At 35.5% G+C, this 19,821-nt stretch overlaps 1 pseudogene; it reads right to left on the bottom strand.

The window, feature by feature from the left end:
- The window catches only part of LOC143531794 (serine/threonine-protein kinase PBL27-like), a 60,083-nt pseudogene that overhangs the window by 1,150 nt on the left and 39,112 nt on the right, over window positions 1-19,821 (bottom strand).

Genomic DNA, 19,821 nt, shown 5'->3' on the forward strand with positions numbered 1-19,821 from the left:
ACTAAACTTTTCTATCATCTCACCTCAACTTACCATTTCAAACATGTTAGACACAAACCCGACTCAAACCGAGTTCGTGTCTGACCAAAAGCGAACCACTCGCTCAAATCATTTTCTTGAATAATGTTCGGATCGGAAACAAACCGAACCCATTTAAATTAACTAATAATTATTATAAACTACTCTTTTCCTAAGGCTAGAATAAATCAACTTAAAACCAAAGAATTAACTTTTTTTTCCTTTCAACTAATAAAAAAAATTATATAAATTGAGTATAAATAATATCTCACTATTTTTGCTTAAAAACTGAACTTCCACTCTCGTAAAATATTAATTAAAAATCGTTAATAATATTTATCGTAACGTTTAAAATATTAAAACTCATTTTGTTAATCCGTCAAATAAAATTCTACAGTTGTAATTATTAATTCAAGAATCCCGAACAAGTTAACGTTGTTTCTTCATTAATAACTAATATTATTATATTATTAATCGTGTTTCCGTTAACTTATAAATATTAATATAATAATCAAAATCTATAAAACAAGTAAAATAATTAAAAAACTCACAATATAAGCTTATACAATATTTAATCCCGTTAGATTGTCGATTGAGTCTCGTATTTATTTACCGTAGTTAGTGTGAATTACTCTTTTGGACTTTTGTGACGCTTTCGGTTTCTTTGTCATTCTCAATCTTTTTGACGATTTCGGATTCTCTTATCACATCAACAAGGTGCGTTTTCGTAACCTCTTTTTACTTTTACACGTTTTGGGGTGTAGCACGTCCAAACTTGGTTTTCTTGTGTCAAACAAAAATTCACATACATTTCTTGTATGTATTGGTTTGTACCATATTGCTTGTAAACTATGTGATTATGTGCTAGTTGTTTACTGTTTTTGTTGGTGGAGACTCATACTCATAGTGGGAGGGTCCGAAGGGACATACCTACGCCGTCCATTTGTTAACGGCGGTATCATACACATATTCATAGTGGGAGGGTTCGACGGGATGTACCTGCGCCGTCCATTTGTTAATGGCGGTATCATTATCATATTCGATACTCCAAGTAGCTCGGCGAACGGGGGTTCCTTAGTAGATTTGACTTATGTCAAGCGAACAGGAATATCATGTATTATTTTTCTTTTGCTATTTGATTGTGACTATACATCTTGACTTGTGAATTTTACACTTTACGTATTATATATATGCAAAACTTTATGAATTCTCACCAACATTATTGTTGACAAATTATATTATTTTAAACGTGCTGCAGGTTGAAGTCTAAGGATTGAAGACTAGATTAGTTGGACCATTAAGGTATTAGAAAGATAAAATAATGAAATTCAATGTTTATCATATTGTTTTTTTATTGTGTATTTGTGATGTATTGAAATGAAATAAATATAATTATTGTCGCTTTAATAGCGTTACGAGCTTATGAGTGATCTGTACGTCACACCCGGGCGTATTCCGCTTTAGCCGGGGTGTTACAGATTGGTATCAGAGCCATAACTATAAGATAGGTTGTTAGGCATATTGGCCTAGTATAGTTATAGTTTATTTTAGGGCCCAAACTGCATGTATACTCTATGTGCTATGTGCTAGCACTTACAAGTTCATTCATTTGCTTTTATTCATATTTATAATATTTTCATAACGTCACTAGCACACATGTCCACATACAAACTCCAAGGCTTAGGCCTAAAACAAAAATTTTCAAAAACTTCCAAATCGAATTTTTACTTGGGTTCTTCCGATATTACTTCCTCATAAATCGTATCTTCATGCTTTCAAACGTGATCATGTCCTCTTAGTGATAAGGATATGGTTACACTCCTTAGAATGTCATAAAAGTCATGGTTATTCATGCGACGTGTGACTCCGACCCTCAATGTTTTACAATGTGTTTTAACCGAAAGTCTGTCAAGTCGTGGTGATACACGGATACCCAGCTTTTGGTTCAATTTAATTTTGAATTTTGACTTTTGTGCTGGAAGATAAGAGTCCATGGTAGTTCATGAAAACTCTAAGTTCCACACAACGCTTATTTTATTTTTACAAGTTTTCATATTTAACGAACATTAACAAGGACATTAATACCATACACAATTCCGAGACTCACGATTCTTGTTACACTTGTTCGCAGCATGGCTTCTCGATTTCAACCCACAAAACGACAACCCAAATCATCAACCATTTGACCATTGAAATTCCGACCATGATAACCCAAAAATTCATCACTAACCACAACAACAAGAACAAACACCAAATCTATGCTCTAACCAATCCAAAACCCAACACAAACCAAAGATACTCAATCACACCCGCTATGCTAAGGAAGGGCTAACTTGTTTCCACCGTGCAATACGTTAAACTGCTTTCCATGATCACTTGAAGCTTACGCGTAGCCTTGCACCAATACGTATTCCCAGTGTACTTGTCAAACTATCTATTTAAAAATAACAATGCATAATTTTTCGCATTTATTATTATTATTATCATTATAATGATAACAGTTATTATTTTATGAACCACTTATCTTTTAATTTCAAATCCTTGATTATTTTAGAATAGTTAATTAATAAGTATATAATCAAGTTGATTTTCTTCAAAAAGGACTTTAAGTCAAACCAATGGTTTATTATTATTATTATTATTATTATTATTATTATTATTATTATTATTATATATATTTTCAAGGTTAAATAAACCATTAAAAAAATCTTTTGTTTCAAATAGTCCTAAACCTTAGTTGGTTATTATACTACCACTACTATATTTCTACATACAAAAAAAAATCATTTTTATTTGGCGATCATCTATAAAGTTTTCCTAGAATGCCACCCAAAAGAAAACCTTTTACATTAAAAGTTTTATAAATTTCGCAAGCGTTAGCGTTAATTCAGGACTTTCATTCAAAAAAAAAATTAAACACATCAGGTTTTTGTAATTGGTTTTCACAAAGTAAAACGAATCTCAAAAATCATTATATTCTCCCACGTTTTTGTCAATGCCAATGAGTTTCGGTTAAAAAATCATGGCACCACCCACCCTAGCTCCTATACCCATAGACCGACGACCTACCCTCGAGAAGACAAGCGTTGCGGGCAACATTTTTATTTATCCTTTTCACATTTATTTATTATTATTATTATTATTATTATTATTATTATTATTATTATTATTATTATTACTTTTTTGTCTTTGTTCTTTCTGTTTGAATATTGTCTCAATGTACTCTAAATTTTCAATGAAATTAATAGATTTATGTTTGCATTTGATTGATCAAATTTACTATTCTCACAAAACACGACACGCATTCCACACGTTGTCTATAGAATAAGATTTAGATAACTTGAAATGATTCATCTAACGGTCTATGACTGGTTAACCCCAAACGTAAGCGTTAGTTGAACCGGGACCATGTTCATAGTTATGTTCATGGTTATCTAATAGAAACCGTAATCACACTTTTGGCTGCCTATGACCGGTTTACTTTCAAGCCAGGGCAATGTATTTAGCTAAAGACATAGCTATCTAATAGGAGTCTCATGGACTTGTTTAATTTCAATGATTTGATGTTATATTTGCGATTTACCAATATCTCGATGCGGACGTCTGAAACATAAACCCCTTCCCCGAGGTTATCATATGTTTTCATTGATAGTTTCTTATGGTTATCATATGTTTTCGTGAATTTTAGTCTTTCATGACCCCGATGTGTTCATGTATGATGAATATTTCTCATTTAAGTAAGGCCCCCGACCCGGGTGCCCTACTTTCTCGCTGGTTGGATTTACTCATTCACATAATTCGTAAAAATCAAAGTTAATTTAAAACCTTTCATGGAAATAAAAGTCATTCATTCATGCATAACTTAGACATCTTATCTTAACATAACATAACATAACATAGGTCTTTAAACATAAAACATAAATGACACGGGTGTCTTCTTCGTAGCGATGCCAGTCTTCCTCTTATTGCCACGTGTCCTCATCAAGCAACTTGTCTCATTCTACTTGCCTGCGTGCATACTAAAAGTCAGCTACCCTGAGTGAGTTCTAGTTAATTAACATACATTACATTCACTTACTTACCAATACGCGTCCGAATATACGTTTTAATACTTACCTGCTCGTCTATCATTCAATCATACATATATGCATACATTCATACTTCCTACTGACCACATACCTCGGATACTATAAAGATCCGGTCCTCACATAGCTTGGATATTATAAGGGTCCAGAACCTACATACCTAGGATTAATAAGGATCCGGTGTCCTACATACCTTGGATATCCTCAGAGTCCAGTCCCTACTTACCTTGGATATTATAAGGGTCTAGTGCCCTACATACCCCGGTAATTATTAGGGCCCGTTGCCCTCTAACATACCATACCATTCTACCTTCGTTACGTTTTCTTTCTACTTCAATCATAACTAATTTAACAACTACGTGTATACTAGTTAGAAAATCCATATCATTCACATCCATACGCAAACATATATCTATTATACACTTACCATTTAAGTTAAGTATATAAATTTAAACAAGTGTTAGTATGCACACAGTCCCGAATACATAACACATAAAAAGGGCTAGAACTCACCTGGATTCTGTTACGTTCTTCGTTGATAGTAATTCCCTTCTTGAGCTGCGCGTGGCTAACTGTTTATTAATGTACACACGTATTAATCTCTATATTTGTTCCTTTTCTTATTTTATTAAGTTAACGAAGTTAACTTTTAAGTTAGCCGAACCGATAAGTATTCGTCTTTAACCGTTCATATTAATATACTTAAATTCTCGTTTATTGTTTATTATTTATTAATATTATATCCATTTCACTAATATTAACTCATGCCTCAATGCGTTTACGAGTTAACGTCGTTAAGTGAGTTCGGGTCTCGGGTCACTTCATTGCTTATACTTTCTAAACGAGCCGGGTCTCGGGTTTATCCAAGTCCTTACCTTCAAATATTATCTTTATTTTTTTATTAATTTTTATTATGATCGTGTTATCATTATTTTTTTAAATTATTATTATTATAATTATATAACCCCCCCCCTTCACCCACTCCCTACCTAGCCTAACCATGAGCCGCCCCCCCCCCCCCTTCGTTCCCTTCTTCTTCCTCTTCAAATCACTCGCCGGCGCCGCCGGCTCTCTTACCCCCAGCCACCCACTGCTGTTCCCTTGCCTTCGCCACTCCAGAAGCTCCAGCAACTGATGTAGTCTAAAATATACAAATTATTATATATATTCCCTATACTTTTGAATCCTTTTGAGCCAATTTTTTATTGAATATTATTATTAGTTGGTTCATGTTTAGATTTTAACGTTTTTATGAGACATTGAGCTAAAATAGAATATTTTTATTGAACTTGAGCTCAACGAGTAAAACTTCAAGAATATTTGTTTTCCATGATTGTTATTTTTCTTAGAATTAATTTCATGTTATTCATTTTAAATATAATTACTTAAATAATAAACATAATATATTTAAAAATCAATCAAGGGCCATCCACTTCTTTACTTTGAACCAAATGTGTTTAAACTTGAATTTAATAAGATTTCTTTATAATATATGGATTGGTATTGCAGCCCAAATGAAGATGGGTTTTTAACAAGATTTGGAAATAGGTCACGTGGGCAGGAAACTTTGACTTGAAGAAAAGTCCACCGCCAAAGAAAGTGAAATATAAAAACAAGAGTTTGTTTTTTTAGGAGGGGGGTTCGGCATCCGCAATTTTTATTTTGGAGAGAGGCTGCCATGAGTTGGAGAGAGACGCAACAGAAGGCAAGGAGGAAAAAGAGAGAGCTAGCACTTTGGTTTAAGTAGAGATAGCGTTCGGGTTCAACACCTACTCATCCAAACATCCTTATTATTTGGTTTGAATTTATTATTTTCGTTATGAATTTATTGTTTGAACCTATTTGTTATCTTTTGGTCTTGAGTATGGTCGTTGGCTAAAGCCATTAGACCGCCTAGGCTTATGATGAAACTTTTATTGACATTTGATTTTATTTGGGATTTGCTTTTCATTATGGTTCATGAATCAGTAAAAAGTTTAATATTATTTATTTGATGCATATGTGTGCCCGGTTTTATTTGGTGAATTTTATTGTTTCACAGAGTCTTTGGTGATTGCCCGTCATACAATAGGATTCTGTTAGGTCATTTACTGTGTGTTCTTGACTAGTTTGTGATTGATTTATAATAAGATCATATAAACAAAATTATTAATCAAATAAATAAAAGTGTGCTGCTAACGTATAAAGTTGTAAGGTGATAGGTTATTTGGTAGGTCTTGGTTGATTAGGATTGCTAGATTTAGTTCTTCGTAAGGAGTTCGTCTAGGTTTGACTTTTCAGCTTTGTCTATTAATGTCGAATAAATTTATTAAGCTGCCTTTGATTTCCGCACTGTAAGGTAGGATTTCGTTTTTAAGGTACTCTTCATAATTAATTAGATAACCGTAATGAAGTTTAATATAAAAGCTGGTGTTTTTAAAAACTTAATAGAAATCCATAGGTGTCTTCTTGAGAAGGGTCATGGGTCTGTTTGGGTTTTCTTTTAAGTGAATATTTTATGATCCCAGTTCCATAATAAGCATTTTCCGAATAAGTAATAACTAAAACATTGGGGATTCTAGCCTAGGAGGTTTTCCATCATTATCTGAATTAAGTTTAAGTTATAAGTTTAGTCGTCTTTAGTTTTAATAATTAGTTTTATCTTAGTTTTAGTAAAACCCCCCCAATAAATATAAAATAAATAGTCGTGTTTGTAGTTAAGTCTAATTTAGCTAGTTAACGTATTTAAAAGAGTCTCGTGGGTTCGATATCCGGACTTACTTAGCTGTACTAGAGTCGACCGGTTCACTTGCCGGTTAGTAGTTTAAGAGTCTATACTTAGTATCTAGATTAGCATATTTTATTTAACTACTTTTAGCACATCAAGTTTTTGGCGCCGTTGTCAGGGATTCTTGGTGATTGCGTTCATTAGCTTTGATTAGACTTGCTTGATACATCCATGCTATTTGTATTTTTTTCTATCATTATTTTTATTTTTATTTTTTTTAGTCGTAGGAGTGTAAGTAGATTTATAATTTATTCTATTTTTCTTTTTCAATTTTTCGAGTCTGTTTTTTAGTAGTAGGAGTTTAAGTAGTTTTTATTTTATTTTATTTTATTTTTTAGGATAATATAGTTTAGTTTAATTGCTTGAAATTAGTTTAATTTTTTCTGTAATATATAGTTTATTTCACTATTATCTGGTGCCTGTGATCCTTTTCTGTTTAAGTTTATCTTTGCAGTGATCTTCATGGAGTGCTACTATGAGCCCAAATTTTGCCCGATATATGATAGGATGGGGAATGTTGTTGGTTGTAAAGACTCATCTGGTGCAATGATGGATTACATACCACATGCAGAAGAGATATTCATTGATTCATGCGCGTCGTCCATAGCATTAATCCAAGTACATCGCTTTGGATTTTTATGGATAAGTTTCGGTCAGGCTTAAAAAGTCGAATACAATTTAGTGAGCTGATGATAGAGTTTGAGGATGTTGGATTGCAGAATCAGATAGAGGAGTGTATTCCCTCTTGGGAGGATTATTTTAGGGATGAGTTTGGTGAAGATTTGGTGGGTTTAGCTGATATTGATGAGAGAGATTTTAACCTCGAAAGAGATATTAAGGAGCTTGAAAAATTTTTATTCGGGGAGCCGGTTGAGAAGCTAATTGTCAATGAGGAATCACATGAGATATCCGAAGAATTGAAGAATAAAGAACTGCATCTCATTGTGAAACATCATCCGTGTGTGCGTGATAAAATTGGCAGGTTTTTAGAAATACTAATTCGTGGATCACCACGTAAATCAAGAGCCCCAAGAAGGAGGATATTTGGACTTAGGAATCAAAGTGTGCCAAATTTGTCACGTCCTCAGCATTTCAACAATTGGTGGATTGAGTTGAATTCATATTTTTGTGCTCACATGAGTTTGGAAACTAATTTCTTCCCAACTAGCGGTAAAAGGAGAGTGTTGAAGAGCACTGATGGGAAAAGGATAAAGGAGAAGCCTCCTGATTGAGGTTTCGGGAACGAGTTTGGCCGAAGACTCTTTTATAAACTTAGCGCTTCACGAGAGGCAACCCAGTACTATGTTTCCATATTACTTTTATTTTTATTTTTATTTTGCTTTTACTTCTTTGCTCTGCCGGGTGTTTCTTCTCTTACTTGCAGGTTATTCCACGGTTGTGTATGAGATGGTTGGTGAGATATGGTTTTAATTAAGTGTGGGGATGGCACTCGATTCAGTATGGTCGCTTTCGTTCATGAGAGATTCAGTTATTTCAAGATAGTTTGCTGATTGGGTTTGAATTGGAAGGCGTGGAACACGGCTCGCGAGGCATATCGTCAAATTTACCAGGGGAGTCTATTCCAATTCATTACTTTATTTATTATTATTTTTTTGCATACTTTTATTGGTATTTTCCTTTTTCTCACATTGAGGACAATGTGAAATTTAAGTGTGGGGATGGGAAATTGATATTTTTCTGCAAAAATAAAAATATAAAAAAATATATGAAAATAAAAGCCTAAAAAAAAATTTTAAAAAGATGTACCAAGAATTTAATGAAAATTTTTTGCACTATAATGGAAGATGACAGTATAATTGGAAATTGGTTTTTCAAACTACTAATAATACGAGATAATATAAAAGAAAGCGTACTAAGCTTGGGTTATGTCGGTAGGCCAACTAGTATTGAAAGGTTTGCCATTGCATATTCTTAATAAACCTAATAATCTTAGATTTTGTGGGTTATCATCCTAAGGGGGATAGTGAAGCTGAAATTCGATTAGGCATAGAGAGTATTACCATAAGCTAATTACCCTAAGGTGGTGAGAATTGAATGCACTTTAAAATTAGCACGCCACTCCGTTTTATGAAAAATAAATAAAGAGTGGTGGCGCCCCGCCATGTCCAATTTTTATATGAGCTTAGAAATTAGTTATATGTTTTTAGGTTAAAGATGCCTAAGTGCACAATGAAAAAATAAATAAATAAATAAGTTTTCCAAACGTTGATCTGAAAAGAAAAGGTGAGAAAAGTTATGTAATGAAAAATGCCAAAGAAGCATTCTCAAAAATAAAAAAAGAAGCCAAAGTGCACATACTAGACGAGACTGATAGTTTACGTGTTACCAAGGGGATAACGACTCCGAGGATACACTATTGGGGCTCAAAGTTTTTAGTCAATAAATATTTTCTTAGGGCATATATAGGACAAAGTCCAATAATATTTAGGGCATGCTCGTACGACCTCACTTGACCTATCATCCATAATTCCATCTAAGTGTATTTTCTTTTTACCATTAAGGGGTTGTTATCTTACGGTGATATGTTGAACCAATTTTTTTCAACTCGATTATTTTTTAATTGTCTTTACTATGCTTGAGATGGGGTAAGTGGATCTTAACTATAAAGGTGTGAGACCCATAGGTTTTTGGTATCACTTAAACTTAAATGCTTAATGTGCGTGGGGGCTTGATAGGCTGGTGGCTGGGTTTAAGTGGACAACAATATCGGCAATCGCGGTTTTTACGTTTCTCTGTGTTTTAAAATAACCTATATGTTTCTAAGACCATATTTTTCGATTATAATTCCATTGCAAATAGCATTTTCAGGGACAAAAAAGGTATAAGTGTGGGGATATTTGATGTAGTCTAAAATATACATGTTATTATATATATTCCCTATACTTTTGGATCCTTTTGAGCCAAGTTTTTATTAAATATTATTATTAGTTGGTTCATATTTAGATTTTAACATTTTTATGAGAAAATGAGCTAAAATAGAATATTTTATTGAACTTGAGATCAGATCAACGAGTAACTTCAAGAATATTTGTTTGCCATGATTGTTATTTTTCTTATAATTAATTTCATGTTATTCATTTTAAATTAATTATTTAAATAATAAACATAATATATTTAAAAATCAATCATGGGTCATCCACTTCTTTACTTTAAAACAAATGTGTTTAAACTTGAATTTAATAAGATTTCTTTATAATACATAGACTGGTATTGCAGCCCAAACGAAGATGGGTTTTTAAGAAGATTTGGAACTAGATCACGTGGGCAGAAACTTTGACTTGAAGAAAAGTCCACCGCCAAAGAAAGTGACATATAAAAACAAGAGTTTGTTTTTTTAAGAGGGGGGTTCAGCATCAGCTATTTTTATTTTGGAGAGAGGCTGCTGTGAGTTGGAGAGAGACGTAACAGAAGGCAAGGAGGAAAAAGAGAGAGCTAGCACTTTGGTTTGAGCAGAGATAGCATTCGGGTTCAACACCTACTCATCCAAACATCTTTATTATTTGGTTTGAATTTATTATTTTCGTCATAAATTTATTGTTTGAACCTATTTGTTATCTTTTGATCTTGAGTATGTTTGTTGGCTAAACCCCTTAGACTGCCTAGGCTTATAACGAACCTTTGATTGAAGTTTGATTTTATTTGGGATTTGCTTTTCATTATGGTTCATGAATCAGTAAAAAGTTTTATATTATTTATTTGATGCATATGTGTGCTTGGTTTTATTTGGTGAATTTTATTGTTTCACAGAGTCTTTGGTGATTTCACGTCATACAATAGGATTCTGGTAGGTCATTTACTGTGTGTTCTTGACTAGTTTGTGATTGATTTATAATAAGATCATAGAAACAATATTATTAATCAAATAAATAAAAGTGTGCTGCTAAACTAAAAAGCAGTAAGGTGATAGGTTATTTGATAGGTATAGGTTGATTAGGATTGCTAGATTTAGTTCTTCGTAAGGAGTTCGTCTAGGTTTGACTTTCAGCTTTGTCTATTAATGTCGAATAAATTTATTAAGCTGCCTTTGATTTCCGCACTGTAAGGTAGGATTTCGTTTTAAAGGTACTCGTTCATAATTAATTAGATAACCGTAATGACGTTTAATATAAAAGCTGGTGTTTTTAAGAACTTAATAGAAATCCATAGGTGTCTTCTTGAGAAGGGTCATGGGTTTGTTTGGGTTTTCTTTTAAGTGAATATTTTATGATCCCAGTTCCATAATAAGCATTTTCTGAATAAGTGATAACTAAAACATTGGGGATTCTAGCCTAGGAGGTTTTCCATCATTATCTGAATTAAGTCTAAGTTCTAAGTTTAGTCGCCTTTAGTTTTAATAATTAGTTTTATCTTTGTTTTAGTAAAACCCCCAATAAATATAAAATAAATAGTCGTGTTTTTAGTTAAATCTAATTTAGCTAGTTAACGTATTTAAAAGAGTCTCGTGGGTTCGATATCTGGACTTACTTAGCTGTACTAGAGTTGACCGGTTCACTTGCCGGTTAGTAGTTTAGTTAAGTTTAAGAGTCTAGAATTTATTACTTAGTGTCTAGATTAACGTGTTTTTATTTAACTACTTTTAGCACATCAGCAACCATGAAGAAGAGGGGCATTTCGCATATCACATGTTCGCACGGATTGCGACGCGATACACGGGATCGCTTCGCACGGGATGCGACGCGAAACCCTGGAATCGCTTCGCACGGGATGCAATCCGAACTCCGAAATCGCACGTCACTAGTTCGCAAGTGGTTTAGGCCAGATCTGGTTTACTTACAACTCGAGCCGTTCGTTTTCGACATGAAAGTCAGGAAGCTGGTCTCACCTCAGGGCTCGTGCCGCTTTTCCGTTCAACGAAGACGGAAGGGGGTACGCTTTCGGACTCGTTTTCCTTAAGGGTTTGGCTGTGCGAAGTTAGGTTTGTTTCGGGTCCTGGTTTGGGTTTTTAGTTACGAGGCTCCGAGTTTCGTTGAACCCCATTCACATTATTTTGTTATTGCTTGCATTTAGTTACTTCACAACTACTATTATTGTTGTTATTATCATCAGATTTATTTATTGCTTGCTCATATTGTTTTGTTTATCTCGGTTTTGATTTGGCTCGTGTTCCTTTGTTATCGAATCTTAAGATGGAACGAGATGAGAAAGATAAACTAATATAAATTCTAAACATACCTTAAAGGTTAGATCTTGAATAAACAGAGTTTGATTTGGAATGTTTGTATTCAGGAGGTTTATGTTATGTATGGGTGTGTGTGTACAATGATTGGAATGATGATGGTGGAATGATAAGGATGGAAATCTAGGGTTTAGGTGTTTAAATAGGCAAAGCCCAAAGGCTTTTAGGCCCAATTCATTCTTAAGTCCATTAATCCTCCTTACCCTAATCCACTAGCAACATATTATTTAATTAATTTAAATAATGCCCAACTATACGATAAATAATTAAAACTCGAAACATTTATTTATTCATGTATTGAAACTCGGGCGTTACAAGTCTCTCTCCCTTAAAAAGGTTTGTCCCCGAAACTTGCTTATTACATAAACAATTGCGGGTAGAACTTACGCATCTCCTCCTCTGGTTCCCATGTCGCATCGGATCCTTTGAGATGTTTCCAGATTACCTTAACTAAGGGGATTACCTTTTGACAAACTTGCTTATCCTTACGGTCAACAATTTTGATTAGTTGCTCGACGTAATTCAATCGCTCATCCACTTCGATGTCCATCAACGGCACTTGAGACGTCTCGTCAGCGAGACATTTCCTTAAGTGCGAAACGTGAAAGGTAGAGTGAATCCCTTTCAGTTATGTAGGTAGATCGAGCTTATAAGCCACTTCTCCTACGTGAGTTATGATCTTAAACGGTCCAATATACCCCGGACTCAACTTTCCTCTCTTCCTAAAACGAATGATACCTTTCCACGGCGAGAACTTAAGCATCACGTTGTCGCCAACGTTAAACTTGATCGGTCATCGTCGCTTATCGGCATAAGACTTTTGACGGTCTTGAGCAGCTTTCATCCTTGCTTTAATTTGGTCAAACTTTGAGGCGGTTTCTTGCATAACTTCCAGACTACCAATTTCTTTCTGACCAATCTCTCCCCAACAAACGGGAGTTCTACAACGTCTACCATACAACATCTCGAACGGAGGCATACTAGTGCTGGAATAAATAGTTGTTATTATAAGAGAACTCTGCTAAGTGAAATGATCATCCCAACTTCCTCCAAAGTCTAACACACAAGCACGTAGCATATCCTCAAGGGTCTGGATAGTCCACTCAGACTATCCATCTTTTTAAGGATGATACGTTGTGCTGATGTTTAATCTAGTTCCCATTGCTTCATGAAACCTCTTCCAGAATCGGGAAGTGAAACGAGTATCTCTGTCAGATACGATCGGCAATGGCACTCCATGCTTCATTACAACTTCTTTAATGAACACATTTGCTAACGTTTCTGACAAGATGGCCTCTCGTATAGGCAGAAAGTGAGCACTCTTAGTTAAACCATCCACAATCACCGAGATGGTATCATGATTCTTAGCTGTACGCGGTAGCTTAGTTATGAAATCTATAGTGATGTGTTCCCATTTCCACTCAGGTATTTTTAGTGGCTGTAGTTTCCCATATGGTTTCTGGTGTTCTGCTTTAACTTGTAAGCAAGTCAAACACTTGTTGACATAATCAACTACTTCATTCTTCATACCCGGCCACCAATAGTCTTTCTTCAAGTCTTGATACATCTTGTTAGATTCTGGATGAATCGAATATCGAGATTTATGAGCCTTGTCTAGGATTCGACTTTTGAGATTCCCATGGCGTGGAATCCACATTCGATCGAATCTGATCTTCACACCCTGTGTATTATCTATCAACTCTGTCTATTGCCCCTAAATCCTCTCTTTCTTCATTAACCCTTCATCTGCAAGTACTTCCATCTAGACTTTGCTGATTTCTGTAAAGAGATCTGAGTTGACAATCAGGTTGTAGGACTTTACGGTTGCTATTACTTCTTCATTCTTCCAGCTTAAGGCGTCAGCAACTACATTAGCCTTTCCCGGGTAATACTTTATTTCACAGTCATAGTCTTTAATCAACCTCTAACCACCTTCTTTGTCTCATAGTTAACTCCTTTTAATCGAAGAAGTATTTCAAGCTCTTGTGATCCGTATAGATAGTACACTTAGTACCGTACAAGTAATATCTCTAGATCTTAAGAGCATGTACTGCAGCTGCTAACTCTAAGTCATGCGTCGGGTACATACTTTCATGAACCTTCAATTGTCTAGACGCATAAGCTATAACCTTCCCTCGTTTCATTAGCACGCAACCTAACCCTTGATACGAGGCATCAGCACAAACTACTAAATCCTCGTTACCGTTGGGTAAAACAAGAATTGGAGCTTGCGTGAGCCTCTTCTTCAATTCTTCAAACACCTCCTCCTGATACATACCCCAGTTGATCACCACAGTCTTTCGGGTCATCCCGGTCAATGGTGCGGCTATCTTAGAGAAACCTTGAATGAATCTCCGATAATAGCTGTCCAACCCTAAGAAACTACGTATCGCAGTCGAGTTTTGCGGCGTCTTCCAATTCTTTATCGCTTCAATCTTAGCTAAGTCCTAAGTAATCCCCTCTGGATTGATTATGTGACCTAGAAACTGCACTTCACGCAACCCAAACGCACATTTCGAGAACTTGTCGTACAGTTTCTCTTCCTTCAAGACTTCCAATACTTCTCTCAGATGCTCAGCATAATCAGACTTGCTTTTCGACTAAATCAATATATCGTCAATGAAAACGATAACCGACTTATCTAACATTGGCCGACATACCCTATTCATCATGTCCATGAATGCCGCGGGAGCATTCGTTAGACCGAACGACATCACGAGGAACTCGTAGTGTCCATACAGCATCTGAAACGTTGTTTTAGGAATGTCTGTCTCTTTCACTTTTAACTGATGATAGCCCGATCGAAGGTCTATCCGCGAGAACCAGCTAGCACCTTGTAATTGATCGAACAAGTCGTCAATCCGTGGGAACAGATATCTATTCTTCACTGTAAGCTTATTCAGCTCACGGTAGTCAATACACATTCTAATACTTCCGTCTTTCTTCTTCACGAACAACACCGGCGCGCCCCACGGGGTAACACTCGGTCATATGAAACCTTTGTCGAGGAGTTCTTGCAGTTGGGACATTAGTTCTTTCATCTCGGACGGCGCCAGTCGGTAAGGTGCTTTCGCGACACGCTGTGCTCCTAGTTATAACTCAATTTGAAATTCTACCTCTCGTTCCGGTGGCAATCCCGGATGGCCCTCAGGGAACACCTCGGGATAGTCGCACACTATAGGAACATCTGTCACTTCCTTTGCCTCTGCTGAAGCGTCGACAACATACGCTAGGTAGGCACCGCACCCTCGCCTTAACATCTTATCGGCTTTTATCATCGAAATAACGTTAAGCCCTTTACTTTCCTTATCACCATAAACCGTCACTGTACCATCATCCACGGATTTTAACCTTATTAACCTACTCTTACACACTATCTGAGCCTCAAACTCAGACAACCAATCCATTCCCAAAACCACATCGAACCCTCCTAAGGTCATTACATAAAGGGTAACAGGGAACTCACGTCCCTCTAACTCTATCTTACCGTCCTTAACCATTCTCATTATCCTAACAGAGGTATCACTAGCCGTTTCTATCATAAACGTTTCAGGCACACTACTACATGTCATTTTAGCTAACTTACAGAATGTCACATCTACGAAACTTCTATTAGCACCTGAATCGAATAGAACAGAAGCAAAAATACCGTTATAAGAATGTACCTGTCACAAGATCAGGAATCTATTTAGCTTGCTCCTGTGTCAGCATGTAAGCCCTTGTCTTCGGCCTGTTCTTCTCAACCTCTCTCTTCCAACTTCCTCTAGCTTCACCCTTAGTGCATTCCCGAGCCATATGACATGTCTTACCACATTTGTAGCAGGTGGGTTTTGTGTTACATTCATGAGCATAATGCCCCACCTTCCCGCACTTAAAACAGACATTTGACCCAAGTCTGCACTCTCCTCCATGAGGCTTCCCACACTTATGGCAGACATCAGTACCTCCACTTAAATTCACCACCACGAATTTTCCCACAAGTCTTGCACTGTTTTCTTTCCCTCACCTGCTGTTTCTTGTCTCTCGGGTTCCACAACTGAGTACCGTACCTTTTTCCATGATTATCCCACTTCTTATCTTTCTTCACTTCCACCACAACGTCGTCCACCGCCAAGTCATCATAAACCATTTCCGCCAGTTCGACCGCGAAATCAAAAGTAGTAGGTCTATTTGCCTTGACCAGTGTGCGAACATTCAGTGGAAGTCCTCTGATATAACACTTGATTCTCTTGGCTTCAGTGTTCACCATCTCGGGCACCAGTCTTGACATACGGTTAAACTCAGTAGTGTACTCACGGTGTGTCATCTTTCCTTCCTTCAAGTTCAGAAACTTCATCTCCGCTTTCTCAACCTCAGTATCAGCATAGAACTTCCTCATCACCATCTCTCTCAGATCATCCCACCTCATAGCTTTAATTTCAGCAGGAGACTTTCTTTGTTCAACAGTTTCCCACCAAAACATAGCCTCATCAGCAAATGATTGGATAGGGAAGCCCACAGCTTGGTTGGGACGGCACTCGCTAATGCAGATAACGTTATCCATTGCGGTTATCCACAGAAGAGTAGCGATTGCATCACCAGTGCCAGTTAGCTTTGGTGAGTCACAACCTTTGAAGGTTCTGTAGTTGCAACCACCTCGGCCTTGCTTACCACCATTAACCTTCACAGGAAGAACTTCACTTGATGCCTCATCCTATGTCTCGGTCTCCTTCTTAGTTCTTACTACTCTCACCAGTCTTCTCAACAGTCTCAGTACACGGCTTCCAGTAGACTTGTCTGATTGGAGATTCTTCACTGCAGCAGCAATAGCATGAGTAATCACGGCTTGTATAGTAGGATCTAGCTGATACTCTTCTTCTCTCATAGTTATGATTCTTTCTACATTGGTCTCAGTAATCAGTTCCTCAGAGGGTGCTCGGTTAACACATGGCCTACCACGGCATCCCTTGCATCCTCCTTGTCAAGTATTCTTAGTACCAGCCATTTGAATTCTAAAGAAAAAACACAAACATCGTCACGTGAGGAACTATTTAGTATAAGGATAGTAAGGCTGCAGGTAATAACAGTGGCCAGCTGGTATTAGCTGCTCACGTAACTCTCTGTGTCCTATACACTTCCTTTCGTGAGTCTACTTGTGCTCGATTCTAATTAAGGCAATTAAACAGTCAAACATTTCAAACATAAGCAAGCAATTCTATCTTAAACCTTTCGTATAAACCTCTTACTTATCCCTACGTTATACGTAAGAAATTTCACGTATTAGGCTTGCTTGAGTGACACATGGCATTCTCTTACTGGCATCTTCTTTCTTTCTTCATTTCGTCCCATTCTCTGTTCGAGTCTAAGCATGAAGGATGCTTACTCTCTCGAACTTATGCTCTGATACCAACCTGTACGGCCCCCGACCCGAGTGCCCTACTTTCTCGCTGGTTGGATTTACTTATTCACATAATTCGTAAAAGTCATAGTTAATTTAAAACATTCCGCGGAAATAAAAGTCATTCATTCATACATAACATATACATCTTGTCTTAACATAACATTCATAGGTCTTTAAACATAAAACATAAATGACACGGGTGTCTTCTTCACAGCGATGCCAGTTTTCCTCTTATTGTTAACATCAGAGTTAACAATAACCAACGAAATAATTGAGTAAACATAAATAACGCCCAATTATACGATAATTAATTAAAACTCAAAACATTTATTTATTAATGTATTGAAACTCGGGCGCTACATATCCTTAATACCAAGGGTTTTCGTTTGACTTTAATCCTCTGTTAATTTATTTCATCTTTCAACCATTGGTTTGGATATTCTAAAATTCTAGAACATCGTTATTTAAGTTTACTCAATTATTTCGTTGGTTATTGTTAACCCTGATGTTACATTATTTATCTTGATATTTGACCTCAAGGTTTCGCTTATATATTTTTATTAAATCTTGATCTGTATAGTTTATTGTTCTTGAATTTTAAAGTTTTCAAATAAGGACTTATTATATTTTTTAAACCCACACAATTAGGCAGATTATGTGGACCATCCAACGATAAAGGTAATTATAGGTCGACACGTAATTATCTAAGTCCTCACATGAAAGACATAATAAGTACGTTGTGTGAAATAACTCAAAACCTGGAATGATTTTAAAAGACGGGACAAATGAAATATGATAAGGGCATGGTGGATATGCTGCTGGTAAATCCTATATATAAGTGTCTTTATCATATTTCTATTTGTGGCGTCTTTCGGGACATTTAAAGATCGACGTTATTGTTTTTATTTAAATATGCATATAAAAATCGTTAAAACTTTTATGCAACTCCTCATATTAGTTGCTTTCTTTTAAAATTTTACTTTTTATTTTAATTTCGAGATGAAATTTCCAAAACTTGTGAATCCTGTAACATTCGTTAATTTTCAAACCCGAAACCCAACCCGTTTAAATGTTTGATGTAATTCGGATCTTCAGTTATTATTAAAGACGTTTATTATATTAAATATGATCATTATGTTTTTTATGATTTTCATGATGTTTTATTAATATTATTATCTCATGCATTAAATTTAAGTCAAGATCAATTCAATTCATTCAGGTTTTGATTACATTTCAACTATTATTCTTTCATTAATTATGATTAATTGCATATTTTGAATATTCAACAATATTTTTTTATTTTGACCAATTCCATGACTTTTGCCCATAAGACTTGTGTTTTGACTTGGTTTAGAAGATCTTTAATTCACCTAGACTATATAATGTGTAACATCTTTACCTTTCATCAATTCTTGGTCAAACCATTTAATTTCATCATTAACTTTTGCTTAAGACTTGGCTAAAGACTAGCTTGACCAATTAATATGTTCAAGCATTGTTATTAACGACTCTTACACTATAAATTCATGTCATACCTTTGCAAATCCTTTACCACAACCCAATTAACTCTCACTCATGCTCTAGCTCTTTTTTGTTGTTCAAGTACATGGTGTGATTATTAAAAGTCAAATTGTTCAAGTCTTGCTCTTTCGTTAATCAATCATCGGGTTATGTTCGTTTTTTATTTTTGAAACAGAAATTGGTCATAATCTTATTGTCAAACCCAATTTACATTTGTGATGACGAATCATCTTTGCTAATCGGCCCGTCTAATGTTCGGTTATAAAAACTTTATGTTAAAAAAATAACTCTTGCAAACAAATAAACAAGACTAAACAATTTTATAATCTCACCTCAACTTACCATTTCAAACATGTTAGATATTCCAACCCTCGAGCCGCAACCGCTGCTATTTTGATTCTCGTGTTCCAATCTAATGTTGTTTGTTTGGGTGGGATATCGCAAAGATAAATGAATTGTTGAGTTGAATTACTAATTATTATTATCGTTATTATTATTATTATTATTATTATTATTATTATTATTACATTATATTGATAATAATCAGAAAGTACAAAATATAAGTACCATGAATATGATCTTATAATGATGTCAATGGCATGAACTCATAAACGGGAAGTCTTTGGTCCTCGTCCACACAAAAGCCGATTAACTTTAACAAATTGGGATGTTGTAAGCGGCTAAGCATAAGAACTTCGACTAAAAACTCGCGGTCACCCTGTAACCCGTTTCTATCCAGTTGTTTGAAAGCTACAACCTACAAAACAAAGGAGTTATAATTAATCGGCTTATTGTTTAACCATACTATCATTTCCCAAAATGTTCTTACTATTATGAATTTTAGCATTCAATA

This window comes from Bidens hawaiensis, unplaced genomic scaffold (assembly GCF_021521415.1).
Source record: "Bidens hawaiensis isolate Kalapana, Puna unplaced genomic scaffold, B.hawaiensis_p1.1 tig00000697_1, whole genome shotgun sequence".
Classification (NCBI taxonomy): domain Eukaryota; kingdom Viridiplantae; phylum Streptophyta; class Magnoliopsida; order Asterales; family Asteraceae; genus Bidens; species Bidens hawaiensis.